At 47.8% G+C, this 20,436-nt stretch overlaps 1 protein-coding gene across 3 annotated transcripts in view; it reads left to right on the forward strand.

The window, feature by feature from the left end:
- LOC137545837 (retinol dehydrogenase 7-like) overlaps window positions 1-20,436 on the forward strand; it is a 137,266-nt gene that overhangs the window by 66,760 nt on the left and 50,070 nt on the right. The window lies entirely within an intron of this gene.

Raw genomic sequence — 20,436 nt, forward strand, 5'->3', positions numbered from 1 at the left:
ATATACAGTGGCTTGCAAAAGTATTCGGCCCCCTTGAAGTTTTCCAGATTTTATCATATTACTGCCACAAACATGAATCCATTTTTTGGGAATTCCATGTGAAAGACCAATACAAAGTGGTGCACACGTGAGAAGTGGAACGAAAATCATACATGATTCCAAACATTTTTTACAAATAAATAACTGCAAAGGGGGGTGTGCGTAATTATTCAGCCCCCTGAGTCAATACTTTGTAGAACCACCTTTTGCTGCAATTACAGCTGCCAGTCTTTTAGGGTATGTCTCTACCAGCTTTGCACTTCTAAAGACTGAAATCCTTGTCCATTCTTCTTTGCAAAACAGCTCCTGCTAAGTCAGATTATTTGGACAGAGTTTGTGAACAGCAGTTTTCCGATCTTGCCACAGATTATCGATTGGATTTAGATCTGGACTTTGATTGGGCCATTCTAACACATGGATATGTTTTGTTTTAAACCATTCCATTGTTGCCCTGGCTTATGTTTAGGGTTGTTGTCCTGCTGGAAGGTGAACCTCTGCCCCAGTCTTAAGTCTTTTGCAGACTCCAAGAGGTTTACTTCCAAGATTGCCCTGTATTTGGCTCCATCCATCTTCCCATCAACTCTGACTAGCTTCCCTGTCCCTGCTGAAGAGAAGAATCCCCAGAGCATGATGCTGCCACCACCATATTTGACAGTGGGGATGGTATGTTCAGAGTAATGTGCGGTGTTAGTTTTTCGCCACACGTAGCGTTTTTGTATTTTGGCCAAAAATTTCCATTTTGGTCTCATCTGACCAGAGCACCTTCTTCCACATGTTTGCTGTGTCCCCCACATGGCCTGTGGCAAACTGCAAACGGGACTTCTTATGCTTTATGTTAACAATGGCTTTCTTATTGCCACTCTTCCATAAAGGCCAACTTTGTGCAGTGCACAAACAGAGCTGGGACAAGGTCCTCCAGCACCCAAGGCTGAGACACTAAAGTGTGCCCCCCCATCCCTCCCACCCCAGCCGTCACACACACATTGCTATTAGACAAAGAGGCCCCCCAGGGCCCCCAACACCTTAATCTCTAGTTATCTGGCTTGCAGTCACTGCTATGTATCTCCTTTTCTTATTTCTCTCTGCTTCAAACACAATAGGGGAATGATAGCTGAGTGAGCTGTGCGCCCCCTCCTACACAGCGCCCTGAGGCTGGAGCCTCTCTCGCCTCTGCCTCGGCCCGGCCCTGTGCACAAATAATAGTTGTCCTATGGACAGATTCCCCCACCTGAGCTGTAGATCTCTGCAGCTCGTCCAGAGTCACCATGGGCCTCTTGACTGCATTTCTGATCAGCGCTCTCCTTGTTCGGCCTGTGAGTTTTGGTGGACGGCCCTGTCTTGGTAGGTTTACAGTTGTGCCATACTCCTTCCATTTCTGAATTATCGCTTGAACAGTGCTCCGTGGGATGTTCAAGGCTTTGGAAATCTTTTTGTAGCCTAAGCCTGCTTTAAATTTCTCAATAACTTTATCCCTGACTTGTCTGGTGTGTTCTTTGGACTTCATGGTGTTGTTGCTCCCAATATTCTCTTAGACAACCTCTGAGGCTGTCACAGAGCAGCTGTATTTGTACTAGGGTTGCCGCGATTTACCGGTATTACGGTATATCGCGGTTTTACTAAGCACGGTAAGCACGGTAAGCACGGTAAGCACTTTTAGGAAATACCGGTTTTTGCTGTATTTCCGTATCCCCCGCCACCGCTCCGGCATTGTCCTGCTCTCAGTCTGCGTCCGTTACGAAGGCAAGCTCCCAAAGCTAGTTCCTGATTGCGGGAGGCTTGCGACATGAGTGCAGGAGCTGGGTGGTGATACGCGTCCTGTGATGACGCCACGCCAGCACGACTGGAGCGCACACAGAGATCCATTTGTATCTGCTTGTAGTTTATTATTGTGGACTGTACTACAAAGGCAGAGGGGGAGTCACCAGGTCATGCCTGCCAAAATAAATAGGCAAATGAGAAAAGGCTACAGCCCGTTCTCCCTCCTGCTAGATGTATGCAGCCCCCTGCCTCCCCCGACTGCGGAGCTGACATAAACACTGATACAGATCAGTGTTCAAAGGAATGTCAAGCGCTCCTCCCCCATGAAAATGATCAGTATGCCGCGCGCCCGGGAGAAGGAGCGAGAGACACACTGCACGTGGGGAGCTGAAGCTTAGGACACCAGATAAGCAGTGTTGCTGTGGGAGAGGTGCTGTATTTGAATGCAGCCAGTGTGTATATGTTTGGCTTGTGTGTGTGAGATGTGTCTGCCTGATGTATGTGTGTGATGTCTGAGTAATGTCTGCCGGATGGATGGATGTCTGTCTGCCTGATGGATGGATGAATGTCTGCCTGATGGATGGATGGATGAATGTCTGCCTGATGGATGGATGAATGTCTGCCTGATGGATGGATGTATGTCTGCCTGATGGATGTATGTCTGCCTGATGTATATGTTTGTGATGTCTGAGTGATGTCTGCCTGATGTGTAGTGTAGTGTGTGTATGTATGTGTAAGTGATGTCTGCCTGATGCATGTCTCTGTGTGATGTGTGTGTGTTTGTCTGCCTGATGTACGTGTGTTTGTGTGATGTCATGTGTCCTCATGCCCACTGCCCCCCCCCCCCCACATTCTACTTTGTCCCCCTAGTTTTTAAAGAAATCGTCCGCAGTGACTTAGCACAGGACTTCACCTAACTCATGTCCGCTCCACCCATTTGCATTTTATTTTTCAGCTCTGGTATCCTTTAAAGGAAACCAGAGACGCAGCATAGTGAAAGTTTTATACATAACTGCAGCTTCCTCCAGCCCGATCATGTGCACGGATCCCTCCCACACCGCCATCCTCAGCCTTTTCTATCGCTGTTACTGAGTCCCGTAACTTTGGCCAGTCGTGGCCAGTTTTACACATGCGCAGTGCGCTCCCTCTGTCTCTGGCAGAAAATAGTACTACGCCTGCGTAGTATTATTCTCCGCTGTAGAGAACGCACTGCGCATGCTCAGACTGGCCGCGACTGGCTCAGGTTACGGGACTCAATACCAGCGATAGAAAAGGCTGAGGATGGCGGCGTGGGAGGGATCCGTGCGCATGATCGGGCTGGAGGAAGCCGCAGGTATATACAAAACTTCACTATGCTTCATCTCTGGTACACTAAGGTGTATAGTAAAGTGTACCACCAGCATTTTTAAAGTGGACTTGAACTCAAAACGTCCTCCTCTCTGCTCAAAAAGATGCAACAGCAATTTCTTTCTTTGTTACAGCTAATACAAATCCTAAAATAAATCTGTACAGTTTCTACTTCCTGATTCATGGAAGCAGACATATTAACCTACTGTGCTTTCAAATGGCCTTATTATCTGCCCTCTCTGCCATAGGCAGTCATGTGACACGGGGAAAATTAGATTTACTTTTGGTATTGTTGTTGTTTTTTTGACATTTAGAAGAGTAAATATTTCAAGTATGACAGGAGGACCCTAACCATTAAGGGTCTAATAAAGAAGAGTTTGTTCAACTTTGACCTTTTCTTATTTTTATAAGGGTAATTGTAATGAGAATAATTGCGTAATACCGTATACCGTAATACCGCCATACCGTGGTATTTTTTTTGACGGTTATCATACCGTGAATTTTCATACCGTTGCAACCCTAATTTGTACTGACATTAGATTACACACAGGTGCACTCTATTTAGTCATTAGGTCTCATCGGGCAATGTCTATGGGCAACTGACTGCGCTCAGACCAAAGGGGGCTGAATAATTACGCACACCCCACTTTGCAGTTATTTATTTTTAAAAAATATTTGGTATCATGTATGATTTTCGTTCCACTTGTCACGTGCACACCACTTTGTATTGGTCTTTCACGTGGAATTCCAATTAAATTGATTCATGTTTGTAGCAGTAATGTAACAAAATGTGGAAAACTTCAAGGGGGCCGAATACTTTTGCAAGCCACTGTATGTTCTGTAAGTAGAGCAAGTATTTATCCACTTATATATGTGGTTTTTTTTCTGAGATAGTATGGCTGACAGCTCCTCTTTAAGATAACAATAAGGGCTCAGATGCTCAGCACGCTTGTCCTAAAAACAAGTCTGTGCAAGAGATAAGACTATTTTTGCAGCACTTTGTGATTGCTCACATTCCAACTTTCAAATGAAACGTAACATAAGTGGACATTTACAAAAGACATTGTCAGTGCTAAGCTAAGTTGTTTTTTTTTGACTGCAGCTTGTTGATTGCAGGAAAGTATAGCAGTGATCACATGATTTTGGCAAGTCTTGACAACAAGTGCTAAGATAAGATAAAATTATAAAACCTCAGAATTACCAATTCAATTCATTGTGAAGCCCTCAGATGTCACTTCTAAGACTGCTGTTCTTATATGGTGCTTGTAGATTCAACTTTTTTTTGATAGTTGTCCTTTAACTTGATTTTTTTCTTACCTGGGGTTTCTTCCAACCCCCTCCATTCTATCTCGGGTCTCGCTGTCCTCCCAATCCACACAGTTCTGCCACTATCAGCCCAGGTCAAGTGTCAGACTCAGTTAGTCAGCAACTACTGTGCGTGCGCGGACATTGGTCGGGCGCCTCCTTGATCAGGCATTCTGAAGACGCAGTGTGCTTCTAGCCAGGGGAGTAGGATTGAGGAAGCAAGTGCAGCCGGGACAGTGCATGGGGTGACAACAACACAGTGGTGCAGAACGGGGGTTAGCGAGGGCACACCCCAGGTAAGTAAAATCTACTTTTATTTTTTTCAAAAAAAAATAAAAAACCTCCACTTGAGGACCACAGTCTTTTCGCCCCTTAAGGACCAGAGCCTTTTTCTCCATTCAGACCACTGCAGCTTTCACGGTTTATTGCTCGGTCATACAACCTACCACCTAAATGAATTTTACCTCCTTTTCTTGTCACTAATACAGCTTTCTTTTGGTGCTATTTGATTGCTGCTGCGAGTTTTAGTTTTAATTATATTCATCAAAAAATACATGAATTTTGTCAAAAAAAATGATTTGTTTTACTTTCTGTGCTGACATTTTTCAAATAAAGTAAAATTTCTGTATACATTTTTGTCCAAATTTATTCTGCTACATGTCTTTGATAAAAAAAAAAATCCATTCAGTGTATATTTATTGGTTTGGGTAAAAGTTATAGCGTTTACAAACTATGGTGCCAAAAGTGAATTTTCCCATTTTGAAGCATCTCTGACTTTTCTGACCACCTGTCATGTTTCATGAGGTGCTAAAATTCCAGGATAGTATAAATACCCCCCAAATGACCCCATTTTGGAAAGAAGACATCCCAAAGTATTCACTGAGAGGCATGGTGAGTTCATAGAAGATTTTATTTTTTGTGACAAGTTAGCGGAAAATGACACTTTGGGACAAAAAAAAAAAAGTTTCCATTTCTTCTAACTTGCGATAAAAAAAAAATTAAATCTGCCACGGACTCACTATGCTCCTCTCTGAATACCTTGAAGTGTCTACTTTCCAAAATGGGGTCATTTGTGGGGTGTGTTTACTGTCCTGGCATTTTGGTGGGTGCCTAATTGTAAGCACCCCTGTAAAGCCTAAAGGTGCTCATTGGACTTTGGGCCCCTTAGCGCAGTTAGGCTGCAAAAAAGTGCCACACATGTGGTATTGCCATACTCAGGAGAAGTAGTATAATGTGTTTTGGGGTGTATTTTTACACATACCCATGCTGGGTGGGAGAAATATCTCTGTAAATGACAATTTATTGATTTTTTTTACACACAATTGTCCATTTACAGAGATATTTCTCCCACTCAGCATGGGTATGTGTAAAAATACACCCCAAAACGCATTATACTACTTCTCCTGAGTACGGCGATGCCACATGTGTGACACTTTTTTTCACCCTAACTGCGCTAAGGGGCCCAAAGTCCAATGAGTACCTTTAGGATTTCACAGGTCATTTTGTGACATTTGGTTTCAAGACTACTCCTCACGGTTTAGGGCCCTAAAATGCCAGGGAAGTATAGGAACCCCACTAATGACCCCATTTTAGAAAGAAGTCACCCCAAGGTATTCCGTTAGGAGTATGGTGAGTTCATAGAAGATTTGATTTTTTGTCACAAGTTAGCGGAAATTGATTTTAATTGTTTTTTTTCACAAAGTGTCATTTTCCGCTAACCTGTGACAAAAAATAAAATCTTCTATGAACTCACCATACTCCTAACAGAATACCTTGGGGTGTCTTCTTTCTAAAATGGGGTCACTTGTGGGGTTCCTATACGGCCCTGGCATTTTGCGGGCCCAAAACCGTGAGTAGTAATCTTGAACCCAAATGTCTCAAAATGACCTGTGAAATCCTAAAGGTACTCATTGGACTTTGGGCCCCTTAGCGCAGTTAGGCTGCAAAAAGTGCCACACGTGGTACTGCCGTGCTCAGAAGAAGTAGTATAATGTGTTTTGTGGTGTATTTTACATATACCCATGCTGGGTGGGAGAAATATCTCTGTAAATGACAAATTTTTGATTTTTTTTTTTACACACAATTGTCCATTTACAGAGAGATTTCTGAGTACGGCGATACCACATGTGTGAGACTTCATTGCAGCCTAGGTGCGCTAAGGGGCCCAACGTCCTATTCACAGGTCATTTTAAAGGCATTTGTTTTCTAGACTACTCCTCACGGTTAGGGCCCCTAAAATGCAGGGCAGTATAGAAACCCACAAGTGACCCCATTTTAGAAAGAAGACACCCAAAAGGTATTCTGTTAGGTGAATGGTGAGTTCATAGAAGATTTTATTTTTGTCACAAGTTAGTGAAAAATGACACTTTGTAAAAAAACAATAAAAATCAATTTCCGCTAACTTTTGACAAACAATAAAATCTTCTATGAACTCGTCATACACCTAACAGAATACCTTGGGGTGTCTTTTTTTCTAAAATGGGGTCACTTGTGGGGTTCCTATACTGCCCTGGCATTTTACAGGCCCAAAACCGTGAGTAGTCTGGAAACCAAATGTCTCAAAATGACTGTTCAGCGGTATAAGCATCTGCAAATTTTGATGACAGGTGGTCTATGAGGGGGCGAATTTTGTGGAACCGTTTCATAAGCAGGGTGGCCTTTTAGATGACAGGTTGTATTGGGCCTGATCTGATGGATAGGAGTGCTAGGGGGGTGACAGGAGGTGATTGATAGGTGTCTCAGGGGGTGGTTAGAGGGGAAAATAAATGCAATCAATGCACTGGGGAGGTGATCGGAAGGGGGTCTGAGGGGGATCTGAGAGTTTGGCCGAGTGATCCGGAGCCCACACGGGGCAAATTAGGGCCTAATCTGATGGGTAGGTGTGCTAGGGGGTGACAAGTGGTGACAGGAGGTGATTGATGGGTGTCTCAAGGTGTGATTAGAGGGGGGAATAGATGCAAGCAATGCACTGGCGAGGTGATCAGGGCTGGGGTCTGAGGGTGTTCTGAGCGTGTGGGCGGGTGATTGGGTGCCCTAGGGGCAGATAGGGGTCTAATCTGATGGATAGGACAGGTGGTGACAGGGGGTGATTGATGGGTAATTAGTGGGTGTTTACAGGAGAGAACAGATGTAAACAATGCACTTGGGAGGTGATCTGACGGCGGGTCTGCCTGCGATCTGATGGTGTGGGTGGGTGATCAGATTGCCCGCAAGGGGCAGGTTAGGGGCTGATTGATGGGTGGCAGTGACAGGGGGTGATTGATGGGTGGCAGTGACAGGGGGTGATTGATGGGTGATTGATGGGTGATTGATAGGTGATTGACAGGTGATCAGTGGGTTATTACAGGGAAGAACAGATGTAAATAATGCACTGGCAAATTGATAAGGGGGGTTCTGAGGGTAATCTGAGCGTGTGGGCAGGTGATTGGGCGGGTGATTGGGTGCCCCCTCATAGACCACCTGTCATCAAAATTTGCAGATGCTTATACCGCTGAACAGTCATTTTGAGGCATTTGTTTTCTAGACTACTCCTCACGGTTTAGGGCCCCTAAAATGCCAGGGCAGTATAGGAACCCCACAAGTGACCCCATTTTAGAAAGAAGACACCCAAAGGTATTCTGTTAGGTGTATGGTGAGTTCATAGAAGATTTTATATTTTGTCACAAGTTAGTGAAAAATGACACTTTGTAAAAAAAACAATAAAAATCAATTTCCGCTAACTTTTGACAAAAAATAAAATCTTCTATGAACTCGTCATACACCTAACAGAATACCTTGGGGTGTCTTTTTTCTAAAATGGGGTCACTTGTGGGGTTCCTATACTGCCCTGGCATTTTACAGGCCCAAAACCGTGAGTAGTCTGGAAACCAAATATCTCAAAATGACTGTTCAGCGGTATAAGCATCTGCAAATTTTGATGACAGGTGGTCTATGAGGGGGCGAATTTTGTGGAACTGTTTCATAAGCAGGGTGGCCTTTTAGATGACAGGTTGTATTGGGCCTGATCTGGTGGATAGGAGTAGTGTTGGGCGAACAGTGTTCGCCACTGTTTGGGTTCTGCAGAACATCACCCTGTTCAGGTGATGTTCGAATTCGGCCGAACACCTGATGGTGTTCGGCCGCACGGCCGAACTAAGAGCGCATGGCCGAACGTTCCCCGAACGTTCGGCTAGCGCTGTGATTGGCCGAACGGGTCACGTGGTTCGGACCCGAACGCGCTCTGATTGGCCGAACTGTCACGTGGTTTGGGTAAATAAATACCCGAACCACGTCATATTTCCGACATTTGTCTGTGGGTTTAGCTTTGGGTAGACAGGCAGGGTACTTCGCGCTCCAGCCACGCTAGCCAGGGTCCCCCCAGTCATTGTGTCGCTGCTGGGAATAGTAGTACACCGCTCGCTCAGCATTCTGTTTACTGCCACTCTGTGTACCTCGCTCAGCCACACTATATAGCATTCTGTTTACTGTTCTGTGTCTGCTAGGAATAGTAGTACACCGCTCGCTCAGCCACACTATATAGCATTCTGTTTACTGCCACTCTGTGTCTTCTGGGAATAGTGGTACACCGCTCACCCGCCACTGTATAGCATTGTGCTCTGTGTCGCTGCTGGGAATAGTGGTACACCGCTCACCCGCCACTGTATAGCATTGTGCTCTGTGTCGCTGCTGGGAATAGTGGTACACCGCTCAGCCACACTATATAGCATTCTGTTTACTGTTCTGTGTCCGCTGGGAATAGTAGTACACCGCTCGCTCAGCCACACTATATAGCATTCTGTTTACTGCCACTCTGTGTACCTTGTTCAGCCACACTATATAGCATTCTGTTTACTGCCACTCTGTGTCTTCTGGGAATAGTAGTACACCGCTCACCCGCCACTGTATAGCATTGTGCTCTGTGTCGCTGCTGGGAATACTGGTACACCGCTCACCCGCCACTGTATAGCATTGTGCTGTGTGTCGCTGCTGGGAATAGTGGTACACCGCTCAGCCACACTATATAGCATTCTGTTTACTGTTCTGTGTCTGCTGGGAATAGTAGTACACCGCTCGCTCAGCCACACTATATAGCATTCTGTTTACTGCCACTCTGTGTACCTCGCTCAGCCACACTATATAGCATTCTGTTTACTGTTCTGTGTCTGCTGGGAATAGTAGTACACCGCTCGCTCAGCCACACTATATAGCATTCTATTTACTGCCACTCTGTGTACCTCGCTCAGCCACACTATATAGCATTCTGTTTACTGTTCTGTGTCTGCTGGGAATAGTAGTACACCGCTCGCTCAGCCACACTATATAGCATTCTGTTTACTGCCACTCTGTGTACCTCGCTCAGCCACACTATATAGCATTCTGTTTACTGCCACTCTGTGTCTGCTGGGAATAGTAGTACACCGCTCACCCGCCACTGTATAGCATTGTGCTCTGTGTCACTGCTGGGAATAGTGGTACTGTATAGCATTTCTGTACTGCCACTGTACTGCTGCCAGTCAGCGTGTACTGTAAGGATAAGTGAAATGAGGAAGAAATCCGGTGAAAGAGGGAGGGGCAAGGGAAGAGGTGTTTCCCCTGACGGTTCACGTACAGGCCACAGGGGAGCACCCAAGAAAACCCACTCAATACCGCCCATGTTGTCCAGGACAACAACCCTCACAAATCCAAAAGAACAGGACCAGATAATTACTTGGATGACCTCTCAAGCATCCAGCAGTGGGTTAAGCAGCACCAGCACATCACGCACGAGGTCCGAGTCCTCAGCCAGTTACAAGGAGCCAGTGGGCACAAAGCTGACACAACCGGCAGCGACACCACGCACACAACTGCCAGATAACCAGTCCGATGAATTACCTCAGGACACAATGGGGTATTCGCAGGAGCTATTCCCAGCCCAACAAACTTCCACCTTTCAAAGGTCAATGGAGGAACAGCCAGAAATGTTGTGCCCGGATTCACAACCATTAACTTTGGGAAATGCACTGCGCACTGAAATACAAGGCGAGTCCGAGGAGGACTCGGAAACCCAAATCCCAGAGCAAGTTGGGCAGGAGGGGTTGCAATTGCAGGAGGTCGGCCGACAAGATCTGGAAGACGACGTTGGAGTGAGCTGCGCAGAGGTTGTTCTGGGGAGCTCTACTCCACGGCAGCGGCCCCCCACAATGACATATGACGAGTTTGAGGAGATGGAAGAGGAGGGTATGGACAATGTGGACAGTGACCCAGATTTTGTTTGTGAACGAGAACATCGCCGTCGTAGCAGCAGCACAGATGAGTCTGTTGAAGAACCCACTGCTGCACGAGTTTGCCTTGTGCCACAAGGTAGGCGGCGCGCAATTTCAGGCACCACAAGCGTGGAAGTTCAAGTGAGAGGCAAAAGAGGAGCAAACAGAAATCGCCAGCAAGGCAGGTGCTCCAAAGTCTGGGCTTTCTTTGAAGACTGCACTGAGGATGTTACCATGGCGATTTGCAAGGTGTGCAAGACCCGCCTGAGCAGGGGGAAAAGTATTAACAACCTCTCCACCACCAGCAAGAGCCGCCACATGCTATCCAAACATCCCACTCTGTGGGCAAACGCGGCAGGACAGGGTACCAGCAACACTGCCTCCCTTGGGTTCACCAGACTCACCACCAGACCCGCCTCAGCAGCAGCAGTAGCCCAGCCATTGCGTGGTTCACAACATTCACAAACATCAGACGACGCTGACACTGTCACTTTCCGGAGTAGTGCTCTTGAGGTCTCCCAGTGTTCATCAAACACAACAACCAACAGCCCTTCCGTGTGCAGCGCTACGGTTCAGTTGTCTGTGTCGGAGATGTTTGAGCGCAAGAGGAAATTGCCAGCAAATGACCCCCGGGCCGTGGCAGTAACAGCCAGCATAGCCAAGCTTCTGGCCTGCGAAATGCTGCCATATCGAGTGGTGGAGACAAACAGCTTCAAGGGCATGATGTCAGTGGCCATCCCACGTTACGTGGTTCCCAGCCGCTACCACTTTGCGCGCTCTGCAGTGCCTGAGTTGCATGAGCACGTGGTCAGCAAAATAACCCGAAGCTTGAAGAATGCCGTTGCCTGCAAGGTTCACCTCACCACTGACACCTGGACGAGTGCGTTCGGCCAGGGTCGATACATCTCCCTTACCGCGCACTGGGTGAACCTTGTGGAGCCTGGCAGCGATTCCTCACCTGCTACGGCGCGGGTGTTGCCCACGCCGCAAACAGCTGCACCGCCGTCCCTCCCACTGGATAACAACAGCAGCACCTACCTCTCTGACTCCTTCTCCTCCAACGCATCTCAAAGCTGTACCTCATCCGGAAACGCTAACCCAGCAGCAGTAGGATCGTGGAAGCAGTGCAGCACAGCTGTTGGCATGCGTCAGCAAGCGTTGCTGAAGCTGATCTGCCTTGGGGATAAGCAGCACACAGGGGAGGAAATTTGGAAGGGAATAAAGGAACAGACGGATTTGTGGCTGGCACCGCTGGACCTGAAACCAGGCATGGTTGTGTGTGATAATGGGAGTAATCTCATTAGCGCTTTAAGGTTGGCTAAGCTGACACACATCCCTTGCCTGGCGCACGTGATGAACCTAGTAGTTCAGCAGTTCCTGAGGACATACCCAGGCGTGGCCGATCTTCTGTTGAAGGTGCGTCGAGTGGCCAAACATTGTAGAAATTCCAGTACTGCTTCGGGGGCGCTCGCCAAGATGCAGGAGCGCTTCAATCTCCCCCACCATCGCTTGCTGTGTGATGTCCCTACGCGCTGGAATTCTACGCTGCACATGCTAGCCCGCTTTTGTGAGCAGAAGAGTGCAGTGGTCCAGTACATGACGGCGCAGTACCGAGGCGCATCCGGACAGCTGCCAAGCTTCTGTGGATCCGATTGGGCCAACATGTTGGACCTCTGCCAAGTCCTCCAAAATTTTGAGCAATCCACGTTGCTTGTGAGCAGTGACAACTCTTCAGTCAGCATTACCATACCACTGCTGTGTTTACTGAAGAGGTCAATGTTGAAAATCAAGGAAACAGCTGTCATGATGCAACTGGGGGAATCTGAAGGAGAAAACGATCAGCGTGATGGTACCAACATCAGGCCATCCGCCTCAGGGAACGCTGGCCCCAGCAGCTATGACGAAGAAGAGGAGGAGGAACAGCTGGAGTTGGAGCAGGAATTTCATGCCACCACTGATGAGGGCCAGAGCGGTGCACGTTGGACTTCCACAATTCAGCGCGAATGGTCAGCAGAAGCAGACCAGGAGGAAGGTGACGACTATGATGCATCACAACAACTATCACAACGCTCACAAGAGGATGATGAGGATTCTGGTAGGACTCTGGCACACATGGCTCAATTCATGCTAGACTGCATTGAACGTGACCCACGCATTGTGCGCATTCTGGACAACACCAATTACTGGGTTTATACCCTTCTGGATCCACGGTACAAACACAATGTTCCAAAACTGCTTGAAGAAAGAGTCAGACAGGTCAAAATGGAAGAATACCAGCAGGCCCTTGTGGAGACTTTAGAGAGGAGATTGACATCCTCCCCCTCCTCTAGCCAGTTGTACGCCGACAGACTGACTTCCGCAAACCCAGGACGACCAGGAGGGCAGCAAACAACGCAAGCCGCAGCTAGTGCCCAAAAGGGAATGGTATCGGCAGTGTCCTTGGAGTGGGAAAATTTTCTGACACCCATGCAGCAGCAGCCCACTGAACAGCAAGCGTGCAGATCCACCTCCAACACCGATCGCCTGGAGAAGATGGTCAAGGACTACATGTCAGATGACGTAGCTGTGTCGAACAATCCATCTGCACCCTTCAACTATTGGGTATCGAAGCTAGACACCTGGCACGAACTGGCAATGTACGCAATAGAGGTGCTGGCTTGCCCGGCAGCCAGCGTTATGTCGGAACGCTGTTTCAGTGCTGCCGGAGGCATCGTCACAGATCGGCGTATCCGCCTCTCCACAGAAAATGCAGACCGTTTGACTCAAATTAAAATGAATCAATCCTGGATTGGAAATGACTACGCAACACTCCAGGACCCCAACCAAGTAACATGACCAATGAACATCTGGGATGGTGTAGCGTTTCCGGTCCCTGTTTATTGAACCTCTCATCTGTATTACATTTATGACTGCATGGCGGCAAAAAGCATTGCTGCTATACCCGCACGCTTTTTGTCCTCATGCAAGGCCTGGGTTGTTGTGTCTCAAAAAGCATGGCCTTCTCCTCCTGCGCCTCCTCCTGTTCCATCACGTCTGCTGCTGCTGGGTTAGCGTTGCCGCGTGGTCCCTGTTTATTGAACCACTTATCTTTATTACATTTATGACTGCATGGCGGTACAAAGCATGCTATCCGCACGCTTCTTGTCCTCATGCAAGGCCTGGGTTGTTGTGTCTCACAAAGCGTGGCCTTCTCCTCCTGCGCCTCCTCCTGTTCCATCACGTCTGCTGCTGCTGGGTTAGCGTTGCCGCGTGGTCCCTGTTTATTGAACCACTTATCTTTATTACATTTATGACTGCATGGCTGTACAAAGCATGCTATCCGCACGCTTCTTGTCCTCATGCAAGGCCTGGGTTGTTGTGTCTCACAAAGCATGGCCTTCTCCTCCTGCGCCTCCTCCTGTTCCATCACGTCTGCTTCTGGGTTAGCGTTGCCGCGTGGTCCCTGTTTATTGAACCACTTATCTTTATTACATTTATGACTGCATGGCGGTACAAAGCATGCTATCCGCACGCTTCTTGTCCTCATGCAAGGCCTGGGTTGTTGTGTCTCACAAAGCGTGGCCTTCTCCTCCTGCGCCTCCTCCTGTTCCATCACGTGTGCTGCTGCTGGTGCTGGGTTAGCGTTACCGGTCCCTTTTCCTGGAACCTCTTCTCTGTATTACATTTATGACTGCATGGCGAAAAAAAGCATGTTACCTGTGCAAAGAAACATGACATTTTCCACATTTAAAAGACAGTTTTTCCTTGGAAACTTTACAATCAATTTTCTCAAAAACTATAAGCGCTTTTTCAAATATTTTTTTTCCTCTTGTACCCACTCCCAAGGTGCACATACCCTGCTAATTTGGGGTATGTAGCATGTAAGGAAGCTTTACAAAGCACGAAAGTTCGGGTCCCCATTGACTTCCATTATGTTCGGAGTTCGGCGCGAACACCCGAACATCGCGGCGATGTTCGGCGAACGTTCGCGAACCCGAACATCTAGGTGTTCGCCAAACACTAGATAGGAGTGCTAGGGGGGTGACAGGAGGTGATTGATGGGTGTCTCAGGGGGTGGTTAGAGGGGAAAATAAATGCAATCAATGCACTGGGGAGGTGATCGGAAGGGGGTCTGAGGGGGATCTGAGAGTTTGGCCGAGTGATCCGGAGCCCACACGGGGCAAATTAGGGCCTGATCTGATGGGTAGGTGTGCTAGGGGGTGACAAGTGGTGACAGGAGGTGATTGATGGGTGTCTCAAGGTGTGATTAGAGGGGGAAATAGATGCAAGCAATGCACTGGCGAGGTGATCAGGGCTGGGGTCTGAGGGTGTTCTGAGCGTGTGGGCGGGTGATTGGGTGCCCTAGGGGCAGATAGGGGTCTAATCTGATGGATAGGACAGGTGGTGACAGGGGGTGATTGATGGTTAATTAGTGGGTGTTTAGAGGAGAGAACAGATGTAAACAATGCACTTGGGAGGTGATCTGACGGCGGGTCTGCAGGCGATCTGATGGTGTGGGTGGGTGATCAGATTGCCCGCAAGGGGCAGGTTAGGGGCTGATTGATGGGTGGCAGTGACAGGGGGTGATTGATGGGTGGCAGTGACAGGGGGTGATTGATGGGTGATTGATGGGTGATTGATAGGTGATTGACAGGTGATCAGTGGGTTATTACAGGGAAGAACAGATGTAAATAATGCACTGGCGAATTGATAAGGGGGGTTCTGAGGGTAATCTGAGCGTGTGGGCGGGTGATTGGGCGGGTGATTGGGTGCCCCCTCATAGACCACCTGTCATCAAAATTTGCAGATGCTTATACCGCTGAACAGTCATTTTGAGGCATTTGTTTTCTAGACTACTCCTCACGGTTTAGGGCCCCTAAAATGCCAGGGCAGTATAGGAACCCCACAAGTGACCCCATTTTAGAAAGAAGACACACCAAGGTATTCTGTTAGGTGTATGGTGAGTTCATAGAAGATTTTATTTTTTGTCACAAGTTAGTGAAAAATGACACTTTGTAAAAAAAACAATAAAAATCAATTTCCGCTAACTTTTGACAAAAAATAAAATCTTCTATGAACTCGTCATACACCTAACAGAATACCTTGGGGTGTCTTTTTTCTAAAATGGGGTCACTTGTGGGGTTCCTATACTGCCCTGGCATTTTACAGGCCCAAAACCATGAGTAGTCTGGAAACCAAATGTCTCAAAATGACTGTTCAGCGGTATAAGCATCTGCAAATTTTGATGACAGGTGGTCTATGAGGGGGCGAATTTTGTGGAACCGTTCATAAGCAGGGTGGCCTTTTAGATGACAGGTTGTATTGGGCCTGATCTGATGGATAGGAGTGCTAGGGGGGTGACAGGAGGTGATTGATGGGTGTCTCAGGGGGTGGTTAGAGGGGAAAATAGATGCAATCAATGCACTGGGGAGGTGATCGGAAGGGGGTCTGAGGGGGATCTGAGAGTTTGGCCGAGTGATCAGGAGCCCACATGGGGCAAATTGGGGCCTGATCTGATGGGTAGGTGTGCTAGGGGGTGACAAGTGGTGACAGGAGGTGATTGATGGGTGTCTCAAGGTGTGATTAGAGGGGGAAATAGATGCAAGCAATGCACTGGCGAGGTGATCAGGGCTGGGGTCTGAGGGTGTTCTGAGCGTGTGGGCGGGTGATTGGGTGCCCTAGGGGCAGATAGGGGTCTAATCTGATGGATAGGACAGGTGGTGACAGGGGGTGATTGACGGGTAATTAGTGGGTGTTTAGAGGAGAGAACAGATGTAAACAATGCACTTGGGAGGTGATCTGACGGCGGGTCTGCAGGCGATCTGATGGTGTGGGTGGGTGATCAGATTGCCCGCAAGGGGCAGGTTAGGGGCTGATTGATGGGTGGCAGTGACAGGGGGTGATTGATGGGTGGCAGTGACAGGGGGTGATTGATGGGTGATTGATGGGTGATTGATAGGTGACTGACAGGTGATCAGTGGGTTATTACAGGGAAGAACAGATGTAAATAATGCACTGGCAAATTGATAAGGGGGGTTCTGAGGGTAATCTGAGCGTGTGGGCGGGTGATTGGGTGCCCGCAAGGGGCAGATTAGGGTCTGATCTGATAGGTAACAGTGACAAGTGAGGATAGGGGGTGATTGATGGGTAATTAGTTGGTGTTTAGAGGAGAGAACAGATGTAAACAATGCACTTGGGAGGTGATCTGACGGCGAGTCTGCGTGCGATCTGATGGTGTGGGTGGGTGATCAGATTGCCCGCAAGGGGCAGGTTAGGGGCTGATTGATGGGTGGCAGTGACAGGGGGTGATTAATGGGTGATTGACAGGTGATTGACAGGTGATCAGTGGGTTATTACAGAGAAGATCAGATGTAAATAATGCACTGGCGAATTGATAAGGAGGGGGGGGGGTCTGAGGGCAATCTGAGCATGTGGGCGGGTGATTGGGTGCCCGCAAGGGGCAGATTAGGGTCTAATCTGATGGGTAACAGTGACAAGTGGTGATAGGGTGTGATTGATGGGTGATTGATGGGTAATTAGTGGGTGTTTACAGGAGAGAACAGATGTAAACAATGCACTTGGGAGGTGATCTGACGGCGAGTCTGCGTGCGATCTGATGGTGTGGGTGGGTGATCAGATTGCCCGCAAGGGGCAGGTTAGGGGCTGATTGATGGGTGGCAGTGACAGGGGGTGATTAATGGGTGATTGACAGGTGATTGACAGGTGATCAGTGGGTTATTACAGGGGGGATAGATGCATACAGTATACAGGTGGGGGGGGGGTCTGGGGAGAATCTGAGGGGTGGGGGGTGATCAGGAGTCCCCAGGGTGCAGTTCAGGGAATAAAAAAAAATAATGTTGACAGATAGTGACAGGGAGTGATTGATGGGTGATTAAGGGGGTGATTGGGTGCAAACAGGGGTCTGGGGGTGGTCGGGGGGGGTCTGAGGGGTGCTGTGGGCGATCAGAGGGAAGGGGGGGGGGGGAAACAGTGTGCTTGGGTGCAGACTAGGGTGACTACAGCCTGTCCTGGTGGTCCCTCGGACACTGGGACCACCAGGGCAGGAGGCAACCTGTATAATAGGCTTTGTATACATTACAAAGCCTATTAAACATTTTCTCAGCGGCGATCTGCGCGCTAGTAACCCGCCGGTGCTTCCGAACGGCCGGCGGGTTACAGCGCGAGGGGGGCGGAGCCTGTCACCGGCGGCTGATCGCGTCACGAACGACGCGATCGCCGCATAACCATGCCCGCCGCCGATCGGCTGTGGGCGGTCGGCAAGTGGTTAAGGGTCCTTTTAATATTGTGCATGATGCTACAACATCTGTAATTTCTAAGGCTCTCAGCAACATTAAGAAGCACATACCATAGTTTACATGTTTTAATTACCTTTATTTGCCCTTGAAATCAGTAAATCAATACCTTCATTTCAGCACTGGCATTGGGACAAAAAAATAAGTAAATTTAAGGGGTCCAGTTAAAAATGTCGCTGGGTGAAAAATGGCACACTGCTCCGACACAAAATGTTTCACAAAATGCTATTTACCGTTTTAATGTAAATACATTAAAACGGTAAATAGCGTTTTATGATACATTTATCGGCAGAACAGTGTGCCATTCAAAAATGCAGGGGGGCTAGTGTTAGGCGTGGGAGGGGGGAGAAGCAGCGAGACAGGCAGCGGGGGTGGAGGGAGTAGGATTAGGTGGAGGGAGGATTACCTTGTCCCGGCCAGCGATCGCTTCTAGTTAGTTTGCTGTATTCCTGCATCCAGCCAATCACCATGCAGGGACTGAAGCTACATGGTGATTGGCTGGATGCAGGAATACAGCAAACGAAGTGAGGAAGTGAGATCGACTGCCAGGTCAAGGTAATGTATGCGTATGCACACATACTTCCTCCACCTAATCCTACTCCCTCCAACCTGCTGCCTAACACCAGCGCCCCGCTGCCTCGCGCCTCCCCCCCCCCCCCCCCCCCCCCCCCGCTGCTGTCATTTCTGGAGGGGAAGTGCTAAAGTGGGAGCTCAAAGGGGGGGTGACGTCGGGACCCCTCCCCACCATTGTGCCCACTGCTCCCCCTTCTTGTGCTGCGCCCCCTCTTGCCCCTAAAAACAGCCCTGTAGGGCTCCAGAGCCATGCCCCCCCCCCCCCCTCAGGATTCTCCCCCTAAGGGCCCCCCCTGCAGCTGTATCCCTTGCAGGGGCTTTTGTTACACCTCTGCTTACAACTAAATGATTCATGTATTTATTGCTGCATTATCTCCATTTCTTTCTGTCACTGCTATTTATAGCATACCAGTGACAGCTGTGATGAGCTTTATTGATTGGTTTCCTTTTCTACTGGCTTATGGCTGTGCAAAGAAAGCTGAACACTCAACCCCAATGTGTTAGTGCAAGATGGGGCTTGCCGGAGCCCACAACCAGCTACATGCAAATGAAGTCAACAAAAACCCTGGTGAGCTTCTAAAACAGGCAAACGTTATTCTTCAATGGGTAAGAAGCATTCTTCTGATGTCTGTATCCTGTTTCCCTTTGAAGAATAAAGGCTGTTTGCTTTAAAAGCTCACCAGCATTTTTACGGACTTATCACTTTCCTTTATAGATATCAAAAGGATTTCCATATTTATAAAGGAGATGATCTAAACTAAAACTTTTATACATACCTGGGGATTTCTCCAGCCCCATGCGCGCGGATCACTCCCACGCCACCGTCCTCAGTCTTCTGTATCACCGGTACCAGGTCCTGTAACTTTGGCCAGTCTGCGCAAGAGAAGTGCACTCTCTACATATCTCTCCAGCGGCAGGCCGAAGTTATGGAACCTGGTAACGGCGAAACAGAAGATTGAGGACGGCGGTATGAGAGTGATCCGTGTGTAGGGGACTGGAGAAAGCTCCAGGTATGTATAAAACTCTTAGTTTAGATCATTTCCTTTAAGTGCTCAGAATAAATATCACTATCCTTGATGCTTCCTCCTGTCAGTTACTGCACTGCTGCTGCTACTGCGTTATCTGCAGGCTATGGCCTCTATCACTGCTGGAAGCCATTATTATTTTCATGATTGACCAACATATTCAGGAGCACTGTACAGATGAAAAAAACAAACGTGGAGTAAATTATTAAACAGACAATAGTATACATAAAATATAGACATTGGTACATAATACAGAATTGGTAGGCATAATAATTGCAGTGACAAATGTAACATGACGAATAAAATGTACAGCAGATTCCAAGATACAAAAGGGTGAGAAAGCCCAATCTAAAGAAATAGGGTGGAAACAAGAAGTGGGCTGGTATACAAAATGTTCACCTAGAGGCAGTGTGTTTTTAGATTATATTTAGTAAGGAGTACAACTTGGCCAGAGGTTGAAGGCTGAATGGACAAAGTTGGAGCATATGCTTGTTGGAAAAAGTGAGTTTTGGTGGAGCACTTAAAGATTTCAAAGGTTGGAGAGTGATGGCTGTGTTTTGGAAGGGGATTCCAGAGGAGGAGTGAAGCATGTGAGAAATCTAGTATACGTGAATGCGAGCAGGTGATTCTAAAAGGAACACAGAATAAAGTTGTGTGTGTAATGAGATTGACTGGATTGCTTTATCACTGCACTTTGCTGCTGAACGTTTATTTATTTATTTATCCTAGCTTTATAAATACTGCAATAAATGCAAGAAGTGCACTGATAACACCGTTAATTACAGTGATAATTACTGCTGTATTTTTTGTAATGTTATAAATTTACCCTAAGCTTTTGGACAACAAAAATACATGTTTTGCAGTACAACTGGCATC

Source organism: Hyperolius riggenbachi, chromosome 2 (assembly GCF_040937935.1).
Source record: "Hyperolius riggenbachi isolate aHypRig1 chromosome 2, aHypRig1.pri, whole genome shotgun sequence".
In the NCBI taxonomy this organism is placed as follows: Eukaryota; Metazoa; Chordata; class Amphibia; order Anura; family Hyperoliidae; genus Hyperolius; species Hyperolius riggenbachi.